This window comes from Dermacentor silvarum, chromosome 3, assembly GCF_013339745.2.
Source record: "Dermacentor silvarum isolate Dsil-2018 chromosome 3, BIME_Dsil_1.4, whole genome shotgun sequence".
NCBI classification, from domain to species: domain Eukaryota; kingdom Metazoa; phylum Arthropoda; class Arachnida; order Ixodida; family Ixodidae; genus Dermacentor; species Dermacentor silvarum.
Genome location: NC_051156.1, coordinates 2,619,536 through 2,631,828, shown reverse-complemented (window position 1 = coordinate 2,631,828; position 12,293 = coordinate 2,619,536).

Here is a 12,293-nt window from a genome sequence, read left to right as displayed (position 1 = left end):
GCTCGAAAGGTGTAGTAGGCGGCGCCACAGGATGAAGAAGGCCTTGTGGAGCGCTTGTAGGTCTCGTGTGACGCTGGCACTTGTCGCAGCTCTGCACGTATTGTTTAGTAGAATATGTCGCATCTTAGGCCAGTAAAACCGCTCCTGTATTCGATGTAAGGTGCGAATGAATCCAAGATAGCCTGATGTCGGATCATCATGCATGACACGGAGAATGTCACAATGCAGGCTTTCTCCTTGTCAGCAGGGTACATAGGGATCTGCCAATACCCTGATCGTAGATCTAGTGACGAAAATTAGGAAGCCGAATGTAGACAGTCGATGACATCGTCGATCCGAGGTAGTGGATATACATCTTTTTGGTGAGGGCGTTTAATCGTTTATAATCAACGCGAAACCTCCAAGAGCCGTCTTTCTTAACCAAAATGACAGGTGCTGCCCAAGGGCTGCACGATTCTTCAATAACGCCCTTCTGCAGCATATCCTGAACTTGTTCAGCAATTACTTTCCGCTCCGCTGACGACACTCGGTAAGGTTTTTGCCGGACAGGATGAGCAGAGCTTCTATCGATTCTGTGTAGAGCTCGAGAACAGGGCAAAGATGGTCGCTTCTCTCCTTTTCGCAGATGTCAAACACAGAAGCATGTCTTTCCAATAGCTCAACCAATCCTTGTCGCTCGTGTGACCGTAGGTTATTACTAACCATGCTCAGAATCTGCGACTCGTAGGAGCAACTGAATTCGCCAACGGCCAAGCGTTTTTGATCTTCGTCGTCAACGGCTGCGACAGAATTCCCGTTGGCACCATCAAAGATGGCGAGCTTCATTCCTCGAGGAAGTATAACAGGCAGTGGCGAACAGTCAAGTGCCCACAGAGATGTGGCTCGGTTGCTAATCGACACAATACAGCGAGGCACTAAGATGTCTTTCTTAGCACACTGACCGATCAGAGGTTGAACGATCGCATCAAAGGGCGATATGGCAGAGACGGAAGCGAATAGGGCAACTGACCGCATCGACCATGGCGGCACTGTCAGTTCATCGGAAACAACCAGTGTGTTTTCCGCGGGTGGCAGCTCGTCACAGAGGGCAGGAACGACTTCACTGCTGACTGAAAGTTCACCGGTGCCACAGTCGACGAAAGCACCACAATCTTGGAGAAAGTCAATACCAAGAATAACTTCATGTGTACACCGCTGCAGAACCAGCAATTCAGTTGGGAACACCTTTCCGGTCAGCAAGACGTTAACGACGCAAACTCCCAGAGGATGAATTATTTATTCGCCGATACCACGAAATTTTGTAGATTCGTGCCAAGAAAACACAACTTTGCGGCCAATGCGATCTTTGAAGGAACGACTCATAACAGAAATGGCTGCACCAGTGTCCACTAAAGTCGTTGCACATACTCCATCTATTAACACCTTTATCTTGTTCTTAAGCATCGTAACTGGCGGAAGCATTTGAGGTAAGTCATTTTGTGCGACCTCACCTCCATCAGTCGCGCTGGCTAGTTTTTCGGCGCTGGCGGTGGTGATAGCCGCCGTCGCGGTGAAGGCGAGCGGCGCAGTCGGGCGGACGGAGGTGTCAAACTACGGTCAGAAGCGGGAGAACTATTGCGCCGAGTCTTTTGTCGTGAGGTTCTCCTGGAATAGGCAGACCAGGGATTGTTGTTGTGACCATTGCCGGCGCGAAAAAACGTTGATGGTGGATCGTATCGGGATGTTTCCCTGCGCCGACGGCAGAACCAAGCTATGTGGCCGGTAGCACCACAACAATAATACACAGGGGGTTGGCGATATGCGTTGTACTCCTGATAAGCATTGCCGCGACGCTGTGGGACAAATGCATCTTCACGCGGCTCCTGGTGTGTAGCGGCCGGCTGACGAGGATAGCTGAAGCGGCGTTCGTACAGCGACTCTGGGTAGTGATTGGGCTGCGGCCTCGGTTGCAAGCGAGAACTGTAGTTGTAGTCCTCTACTCCCGTTGCAGCGATAGAAACATGATGAGGGGGGGGCTGAGATTGGCGCAGCATCATAAGGTGTCGAGTGCACGTGTCGGGTGAGCTCTTCCCGTACTATCTTACGTATTGTACACGCGAGATCAAGGGACGTGTAGTCGTCAACACTCGCAACGGTTGTCACATTCGGTAACCGACCGAATTTAGGCCTGATACGTCGCATCTTCAAGGTCTTGAATGTACGACAATGCCGTATGACGTCTGCTACTGTACGAAGGTTCTCTTTGCCGATTAGGAAGCGGTATACATCCTCCGCAACTCCTTTTAACAGGTGGCCGACCTTGTCCTCCTCTGACATGCGAGGGTTGACGTTCTTGCAGAGCATCAATATCGCGTCAATATACGTCGTGCACGTGTCTCCTGGCATGCACTTGGGCTATTTGCAGCAGCGTTTGTTCGGCCTGCTTCCTCTTTGCGACTGAGTCCCCAAAACACTCCGTTATTTCCGACACGAACCGTTCCCAGGTCGTGAGGGTGTCCTCATGGTTGTCAAACCACACAAGTGCCGTGCCTGTTAAGAAAAACACGACGTTGGACAGCTGAGTTGCCGCATCCCAATGGTAATAGTTGCTCACCCGTTTGTAGTGAGTGAGCCACACATCCACGTCCTCGTCAGACTTGCCTCCAAATGTGCGAGGATCTATCAGGGGCTGACGCTGCCAGGGACCAGCCGCGGCTGAAGCAGGTACCCAAGGGGCCGCTGTAACCAGGGCAGGGGCTGCAGCTGTAGGAACTGGTACAGTCCGGGTTCCGTCTTCACCGCGAGACATCTCGACCACCAGCGGCAAGGGCGGCAGTCCAGCAAGGCGGCGGCTTCGGCGCAGATCAGGTGGTTGCAGAACCATGTTGCGTGGCGTGGTTGAGTACCCAGCACCTTCCACCACAAAACTGTTACGGATGAGGCGTGTTTATTTACAGGTGATGGATGAGAGTCCAGGAAAACAGTCCAGCACCGGTTTCGTTCTGCGCTCCACACCCAAAAAGATCCATCGTCGTCCTCTTCTTCCTTTCGTCTCAACCAAGGCGTTGCAATATATTCAAAATGTCCGATGTGGATTCTGGGTACCTTAGTATTCACAGACAGGCCGAAAAGTGCGTCGGTATTACAGCTGTTTGTGTTGTCAAGGTGTGGAAAGGACTATTTCACCTTTGCGTTGTAGCAAGCTCCATGCTAGCCAAATTGGATAATAATTTAGTGATCGGAGGTGATGCATTCGGATATAAGAACTGGCTTGTTTCCAGAACTGCTGGAAAACGGAAATGATACTGCATTTTGTGGAAGGAGTGACATCATAGAACGTCGTTTCATTTTTTTTGCATCAGACTGCTGTGCCATCGCAGCCTAATTTATTGCAAGTGTCGATCTGTTTACGAAATCAAGCACGGAAACAATGCGTCGCTTCCGAGGTGCACGATACATTATCGAGCGCGTGTTATGGCTTTGGGGTAGGTTGTTCGTGTTATCACACATGCTATCAAGGAGGCGTGCTTGCGTCAGCCATGTGGAACCGCTTCCCAGGTGTGCGCGCGTGTCATGTGTCTGCTGGCGTTGCGCTGGCTGGCATGCCTAAAGAGCACCCGGTACTACTGTGCTTGTGGTTCATTTTTTCCGTTCCGGCTTAGCTTGCCAAATACGCAGTTTGATTCCGTTTCTCTGACTTTGGCACTGCTCGCCGCCGCCACGACAGGGTAACTCCGATACTTTGACATAAATGTATTAAGAAAAGAAGCCATTTGATATAACGGGGCTCACCATATGTGCATCATACCGTGAGGGTGAAGCAGGGCAATGAACAGGACAACGCCGATTGAACACAACGAAACACGACACTCGCTGCGCTCCCAACTACGTTTATTCAGGGACACACTTCAGATTTATATACCCGCGCACCCTCGGGTGTCAAAGATAGGCAACATATCTACCAGGGTGTGGTATTATCGTTGCAACGCTATCACGTTCATTTTTATAATTAGTAAATTTATTCTAGTGCGCTTCCGAAAAGGTGACCTGACGATGGGTCAGTAGAGCAGATGGCTGAATGATACAACACTCTTTTTAGAGCGAAGCTCTATGTGGCTACCCCGGCAAATTTTCTGCGTCCTTGCGAGTACACCGGCACGTCGACAAATAATTTTTTTTTATTTCATGAGGCAGTGTAATTTTGAGTTTCCGCGTAACAGAATTATGTTTTCTCGTATGTTCAAATTCAAATCCTATGCTTATATTAAGTCTGCAGGTTGTGCGTAAATGGCACTTTACAAATTTTGTGACAAACTTTACTTTGAGACATTGAATTAGTTCAATAACGGACTTGCGCCAGGCGGAGGGTATATACTGCACTCCGGCACACCTGCGTGCGCGCACACGATGTCTGTGTCCTTGAAGAGTGGGCGCTCTGCCCGTTGCATCAGTCGCGCAGAGTGTGCTGCCATCGTAATCGACATCAGGGCAAGACTTAAAAAAATTACAGCAACGCTCACTTCGTGAACGCCGGTTACGCGCAAAGTGTATGCACGCCGCGAACGTGCATCGCGGCATCGAAGCACCAACGGAAAGGGCGCAAACGAGATCGTGGACGCTGTATACATTGATCTCACCCGTGCGACGCCTTGTGGTTGTGGCGCTTGTGTAACGTCGGCAACAGCTTCGTTGTACATCCACTTTCGCAGATTGGAATGGAGGCGGATTTTTTTTAGAGCGCAGCTCTTATGGCTCGTTCCTAGGGCGAGCGTCGGCGATGGCGTAACCGAGCGAACGAGCACAATAGCGAAAGATTTAAGAGCGAACGCGGAACGGCAGATGAAACACACGAGGCGCGAACGGCGGAGACCAATGAGAGCGGCTCCTTCAGTTACGTGCGCGCGAGAAATGGTTTCATGCGGACCCACCCGACCACTCGATGAGTACTCGTATCTTGTCGCAGCCGGACCACAGATTTCGCCGCCTTAGCACCCATTCCCGCTTCTGCTCGCGCCGTCATTCTTCGTAGGCGTGCTGTTCTTCATCGGTCCACACAATACCCATTATCTATTTTCAGTTTTTTGCACAACGGGGCCAACTGTGGAAGAAGATGGCGACAACAAACGCGCAAGCAGAGGCACGAGCGCGTTCGCGCCTATTGCGCCGAGGGGGCGCTAACCAGCCAGCTGTGGTAAGGCTCCTCTATTTTTCAAAGGTAGCGACAGGTTTTGATGCAGCCGCCGCGCCCTGTGATAGGCCGGTTGGCGACACGTGACCTTTTCGGCTTCGCGCCCCGCCAGAAGGGTCCAGCAGTGGTCGCTGTGCCGGCGGAATATACGCGTGTTCTTTGTTTTCGAGCGTGCATTTGGACGATTTTGGCTAGCAAAAAGCACTTCACGTGCCTCTGTTGCATTGTTGTAGTAAACTGGAAGTGCCTATGTACCTAATGCTTGAGCGGACGCAAGAATTATCTGTTTGAAATCAGCGTTTGCAGCGTGACATGCTTATAAATGCCGGACTGTTGTGCCTTCGGTTGCCGCAATCGCGCAGAGGACGGAAAAAGAGGCGGTAACAACAATCTCAGCAGAATCAATAAGCAATTTTCTGTGGTTTTTACTCTTGCGTGTAGTTAGGTTCCATGCCATGCTTCATTGCTTCATCGGTCATAAGGAATTATAAGCTTAAGAATTTTTATGCCTTGGGCTTTTTTTGATAGATTCGAACATCAACAAGCTGTTTTTATTCTTGTGCTTGCCTTTCAAAGAAAAAGTTTGTTCTGCATTCGCGCAATAAAACCAATTGTTGAATATGTGTTACTTCATTCTCCTGCATCTCTACAAAAAACCACCTAACTCATCTTTTCTGGCTATAGTCAGGTTTTAGAGCCTATATTTGTAGAAATACCCGAAATATATTTTAAAGTGCATTGGCTAGCATTGCAAACATACCTTTATATGTGCGGGGCTTGCAAAGGTACATGGGTATGGAGGTGGTCGGGGTAGTGAAATAGGGAAGGCTTGGAATAAATGCATTTCTTTAAAACCAGACAGAAATTAATATCGGCGCCTCATAGACACTAGTAGGCATGCTATATTTCCTAGTCCTTGGAAGGAACTCAGGTTGCTGATAATCCACAGATGCACAGCAACTTTCTGCTAAGTAAAGCTATTAGAGTAGTTTATAAAAAAACATCCTTAGGTTAAAAAGACCATGTAACCGGTGGTATACTGCCGAACACTGACAAACTCAATCAAACCGATAATAGCGCATATTATGCACTGTGCACTATTAGTGTGCTCGGGGCGCAATGACATTTCTGAAAGTTGCAGTAAGCTCACAACCTGCCTCTTCTCGCGAACTAGGAAGCAGGCACTATCATGTGACCCAAATATAATATCTACTTCAAGTTACGCTGAATTTCAAAACCTGCAAACAACGAATGAAATAAAAATGCTCTGTATGACCACCGCTGTGGAAAGCTGTTTAGAAGAATGAGCTGCTTCGGAAACGCACGCGTTTTATTGCAACGTTTAACGTGCTCCGGGCTAATTCAAGTTACTGTCCCTATCGTTTGAAGTTTCCTGAGCAGATTAAGTCACAAATGTTCACAATTAACCACTTCAAACGCGCAATGAGTGCGGTTTCAGGCGTCCGCGGAATGCACGGGAGCGAGCGGCGCATCGTCTGCTAGCGCTGCTCCTCGGATCCCTCGAGAGCGCGCGCGTGTAGTTGTCACTACCTTTGAAAAAATAGAGCAGCCTTAAGGTGTGGAAGAAGACGACAATACTCAAGGTATTGCTGATGATGATAATTTTTGGTCTGCGAGCTCGGTCTACGCACGCAGCGATCCGCTGGGAACTAGCGTATAACAGCTCCGCTGTAAAATATCTTCAGCGAAAAAATACGCCGTCCTAACTGTGGAATTCTGCAAAAGTAATAATGAAGCCTGTAACTTCCGCATCCTTGTGTCAATGCTGACTGTTAAACTAGTCGTATGTTTTTCAAATACTTTGTAGCAACGGGCCACTTCTGATAAGAGAAAGGCAATTGAAGCCCAATGCAGCGAACATACGTGGCTTGCACTGACATCACTTCCGCCAATGCTGGGTTAGTTTTCCGGCATATCGGAGCGCCACGCTGTCAGTCGTATGCGAATGGCACTGTTTTGCAATGGCTATTTGCACAGTTGTTGGATGTTGTAATCGCAGTAAAAGCAGTTCGAGGAAGGAGTCGGCAAACACAAACCTTTTTCGGCTTTTGAAGGTTGTGGAATTGCAAGGCGAACGAACGAAAGCCTGCGCTATTGTTACATAAGGTGCGCTGAATGCGGCGCTAGAATCACATTTATTTGCATTTGTAGGGAGACCCTCCAAGCTCTGTGAAGAAACGAACCCGGACTGGGCGCCAACGCTTTTGCTATGCTACAAAGCAAAGAATGAAGGCACTGCGCGCTACGAGCGTGCTGCAAGGCGATGGTCCAAACGAACGACTACCGAGGTCGACTCGGAGACCGCTGCACCGGCAAGAGCTTTTGGAGTCGCCGCAGCGCCACCCGAAAACCGCTGTGACGGCGGTGACGACGACGGCAGATATGCAGAAGACGGGCCGTCACTGCCGCGAGCCAAATGTGAAGGCCAGGCAGCCGAAAATGAATTATGTCAGTCTCTCCTTTGCTTCTTTGTTTAAGTCTGAAAGGTAGATGTCGTTCACTTTGGATTTTTGTTTGGTCGTTTACATCGCTGTCATGAAATGTCTGCATGCTGGTGAACCACTCTGATTTAATCCCTAGGTTTGCGCTGTCATTTTCAGGAGCTGCTGTACAGGCAGAAATGATCATGACAGACATTGCAGCATTGGAGCCACAGTGCACCTCACTAAATGTTAACCTGTATGCCCTGCGTGCTCAGATTGACAAAATGGAGTGAACTGAAGCAGCGTTCAGAGAGAGTAAATGCAAGGTCGTCTACTAAATAGGGATGGCAAACTTCGATTTCTGTACCGCATATATAAAGTTGTGGAGTGCTATGCCCCACATGGTGTGAAAAACAGTCTATCAAAGTTTCAAGAGTTTATTGTGTTTCTAATGAAGATGAAGATGAATTTGCACAACACTGACCTTCGCTTTAGATTAGGAGTTTCAGAGGTTACAGTGTCGCGCATTTTCGATAAGTGGCTGTATGTTGCAGATTGGCGATTGAAGCCACACATTTCGTTGCCAGACCGAGTCTCCTTGCAGCAGACCATACTGCAAGCTTTCTTTGATTCCTTTGAGGAGAATGTGGCCAGAGTAATTGACTGTTCTGAAATAAAAATAGAGCGGTCATCATCGTATGAGGAAGCAAGTGAGACACGGTCGCAATAGAAGCAGAGTAACGCTGCTAAGTTCCTTAGTGGCGTTGCTCCTCAAGGTGTCACTTTTATCTCAGAGGTTGGGGAGGGCGCTGCAGTGTTAAGCATATCACAGAACATCGTGGCATTCTCGATAACCTGCGTCCTGGTGATGTTGTGCTTGCTGACAGAGGCTTCAATATCTCTGAGAGTGTTGGCTTCCATTGCGCGCGATTGCATGTTCCAGCGTACACAAAAGGCAAAAACAACTGTCGGCAGAAGTCTTGAGCACCAGAAAACTTGCTAACGTGCGCATTCATGCGGAGTGAGTGATTCGAATCATAAGGAATAAGTATACCATCTTGAAAGGCACTATCCCTATTGAGTATGTTGCCCGCCGGGAATGTGATAATAGGCCGCTACTGGATAAATTTGTCACTGTATACTGTGCTGTGTATAATCTGTGCCAATAAATCGTTGCAGAGCTAAAGGAAACGAACGGTGAGGTGACTTCACCTACCCCCCAGCTTCATTAGTGTGCAATGCTTTCACAAGCCTTTTCTCGTATTATACTATTGAATACTACTATCGTTTGTTTTCATGCAGCTTTTTTTTCATTTGAACATTAATTTTATTGATGAACACGTATGCCGGACGTGGAAAATTTATTGTGAATAAAAAATCTGGCTTCATTGTTATGTAATGCTACAATCGCACAAGTTTCTTGCTGTTTGTCGAAAAAATAGCAGAATGCCTTAGTAAATAACACATGCTTGTTTTGGAGCTTGTACGTTAGATTATTTACTAATTGAATTGATTACTGGTTATTCAAGAGACCAGTCCCATAGAAATAACACATGAATGCCAAGCGAACTGTCTTGCTTGCATTGTGTACAATGTCACTTCTTTGTCTTTGGTACCCGTTTGATTCCCACACATGAAAATTGAAACCATTTAAATGTGCACGATGGGTTGTAACACGCAATCATCTTCCCCGTCTCGGGTCCTTGACAGAAGCAGTAAACGTTTGTTGGTGGCCATGCCTTTTCTGGACTTCTCTGCTGCCATGTGACAAACTTCTTGATCAGGTCAGGAAGAATTTCCCTTACGAAAAATTGCATTGCAGTTGCAAACATCTGATTGCAGAAATATTCGTCTTTTTAAATTCTCTTTACGTGGAAGAGGTATGGAGCGCAGACAATGAAGTCGCAGTAGTCAAGTTTGCGTATAGTCATCTGGGCTTGAACTTGTTAATAATACTCTTGTTCCTTAGGAAGCTGAAAAGTTCCATTAATGTCTGTCGAACATGACCTAGCCTCAGTAAATGATGTGGGATTGCGCTGAAAATAGGGGTATGTCACTTCGGCTATGCCTCTGCCACAGCATGAGCATGATATCAGTGCATCCGTTGTCGCTTCAGCAAATGGATATGAGGCACTGAGGTGAGGACCAGATCTGGAATACTTGAAATAACCGTGCTTTTGCTTGTGATGATCTTCACAGGCCTTCAGTGCATCCCGTTCATGCTCTAAACCCCATACAATGGCAGGGAAGGATTATCCATAGCTGTTCGGCAGAGCATTTTCAGTATGGATGCTGTCACTCTGCCAGCGCAGTAAAGGTGCCAGTCAAGTAATTGTTCTGGTTTTTTAGTTTTCGATTTAATCAACTTCACTCTTTCGTCAGTGACATGAATTAGGTGTGCTCAAAAACTGGTTGGCCTTGTCAACGAGGGAGTCCAGGTCATCTGCCAAAGCATCATCCGTATACAAATTGCATAGGTGTGCTTGCTGTCTGAAAACTGGTTTCTTGAAGGTAGTGGAATGGCCAGGTACCACGGAAAAAATCGCAGTAACGACACCACTTCTCATGAAGACACTGCATAGGTGTTCCATCTCTGCTGGTGAGGTTGGTGGCACATGAAATCTCTGTTTTATCGCTTTCTTGTTTGTGGGAGTGCTCTCAATCCTATCATCAAGCTGCCCTCTTTTTTCGTTTAGCAGATACAAAAATCAATCTCTTTCAATATTTTGAACTTACCCTTTTCCACATAGGTAGAGAGCCAAATGCTTTCTTGCGAGGATCCGAAGTCTGTCTACCTTAGTAATTTTTGTAGGACCTATTCGCAGGTGGATGGTTGGTGCCGGGGCTGTTGATCTTCCTACGTGAGCGCTTCTCGATTATAAGGAGCTCCGATTTCTCCGGCGCGCATTGCAGTCTGCGTGTCTCCGCGTAGCTTGCTACGACGTCTACTGCCTCCTGTAATGCCTCATGTTGTTCTCCTATGGACCCTCTGACCGTCGATATCGTGATGTCGTCTGCGTACAAGGCATGTCTGATCCCCAGTATTTTCTCGAGTTGGGCTGGGAGTTTCATCATGGCCACATTGAAAAGTGTCGGCGACAGCACTGCTCCTTGTGGCGTTCCTTGTTAGGTGTGTCTATTCGCTGTGACGTCACATTTCCCGGCCATATTGTGACTGTGCGATCTGTGAGAAAAGCCTTCAAGTACTTGTACGTTCGTCGGCCGCAATTCGTGTCACTGAGATTGGCTAGTATGGCTTCGTGCCCCATGTTGTCAAAGGCTCCCTTTAGGTCTAGTGCGAGGATTGCTTTTGGGCAGCACGGCGTTGCTGCAGTCAGTACTTCCTCTTTGAGCTGCAGAAGCACGTCTTGCGTTGACATATTGGGCCGAAAACCAAACATCGTGTTCGGCATCAGTTGACGTTCTTCGAGGTGGGTCTGTAGCCTGTCTAAGGTAACACGTTCCATCAATTTACCGAGGCAAGACGTAAGCGAAATGGGTCTTAGGTTCTCCAGGCAGGGCGTTTTTCCTGGCTTTGGTATCATCGTAATGTCCGCATGCTTGAATTCCGGGGGTAAGGTCCCTCTCCTCCAGTGCGCATTTAATGGTATCTTCGACTGGTCGCATCCATCCCCCGAAGCAGAGTCGTGCAGATCCGGCGTTCCCCGAACTCAGAGGTAGAGGACAAGCGCGCAAGCCGAACGTGTGACTCGCTCTCGGAGGAGGAAATGGCAGATGCGAAACCACGTGACTACTGCTAACGTTCAATGTTTCGCCTATCCAAAGCCAAACCGGTGGATGCGCCGGTGGGACGACCGTTCGTTGAGCCGCCAGCATGCTGTGGCCTCGGTTGCCTAGGATACGGTGGACCGTCCCCAATAACGGCGACGCTGTGCTGTGATGACGTTGCTGGAAACGCTCTCATCTCGGCGACTGCTCCGACGACAGGGCGCGGAGCGCCTCAGACGCTCGACGCGGGAGGAGAGCGATCGAAAAGAACCAGCCGAACGCAAGGCGCACGCCCTCTTTCAACCAGCCGAAGACAACGCTGCTCGTGAGAGCGATCTAGAGCGCTCCGAGGCGACCAGTCGAAGATACCATAAGAGTTCCAGTATTGCCTGCACGGTTGGATCGTCCAGGTTACGTAGCAACTTGTTCATGATTCCGTCCTTGCCAGGAGTGGTGTTTCGAGTGAGTCTTGCGATCGATCGTGTCAGCTTGGAACGCGTTATGTCCCGGTCGAGCTCACTGTTTTTCAGTTCGGCGTAGTCAGCCGCTGGCTTTACACCGAGTGTCAGCTGGGCAATATATCTACTTTGTAAGGCACACAATAGCTGACCGGCTGTGCCTCCGAAGTTGTGTAGTACTCCGCTCATTGTGTGCTTGCTTTCTCTCTTGCTCTGGGTTGGATCTAGGAGATGTCTGAGTATGGTTCACGTCTTCGCAGTGCCCAGCGTTCTCTGGAGGGAGTTACAGAACTGGTCCCAGTTCTGTCGTGCAAGTTGCTCTGCGTGTCGCTCTGCCTCGTGCGTTAGTTTCGCGAAACGTATTTTTAGCTTACGGTGGTGCCGCGGCCTTCGCCATCTTCTAAGCAGACTGTGGCGCGCTTCCCACATGTGTAAGAAGCGCGGATCCACTGCCGGATTGTCCGTGGTGAGTGCCACCTCCTTGGCGTGTTATTT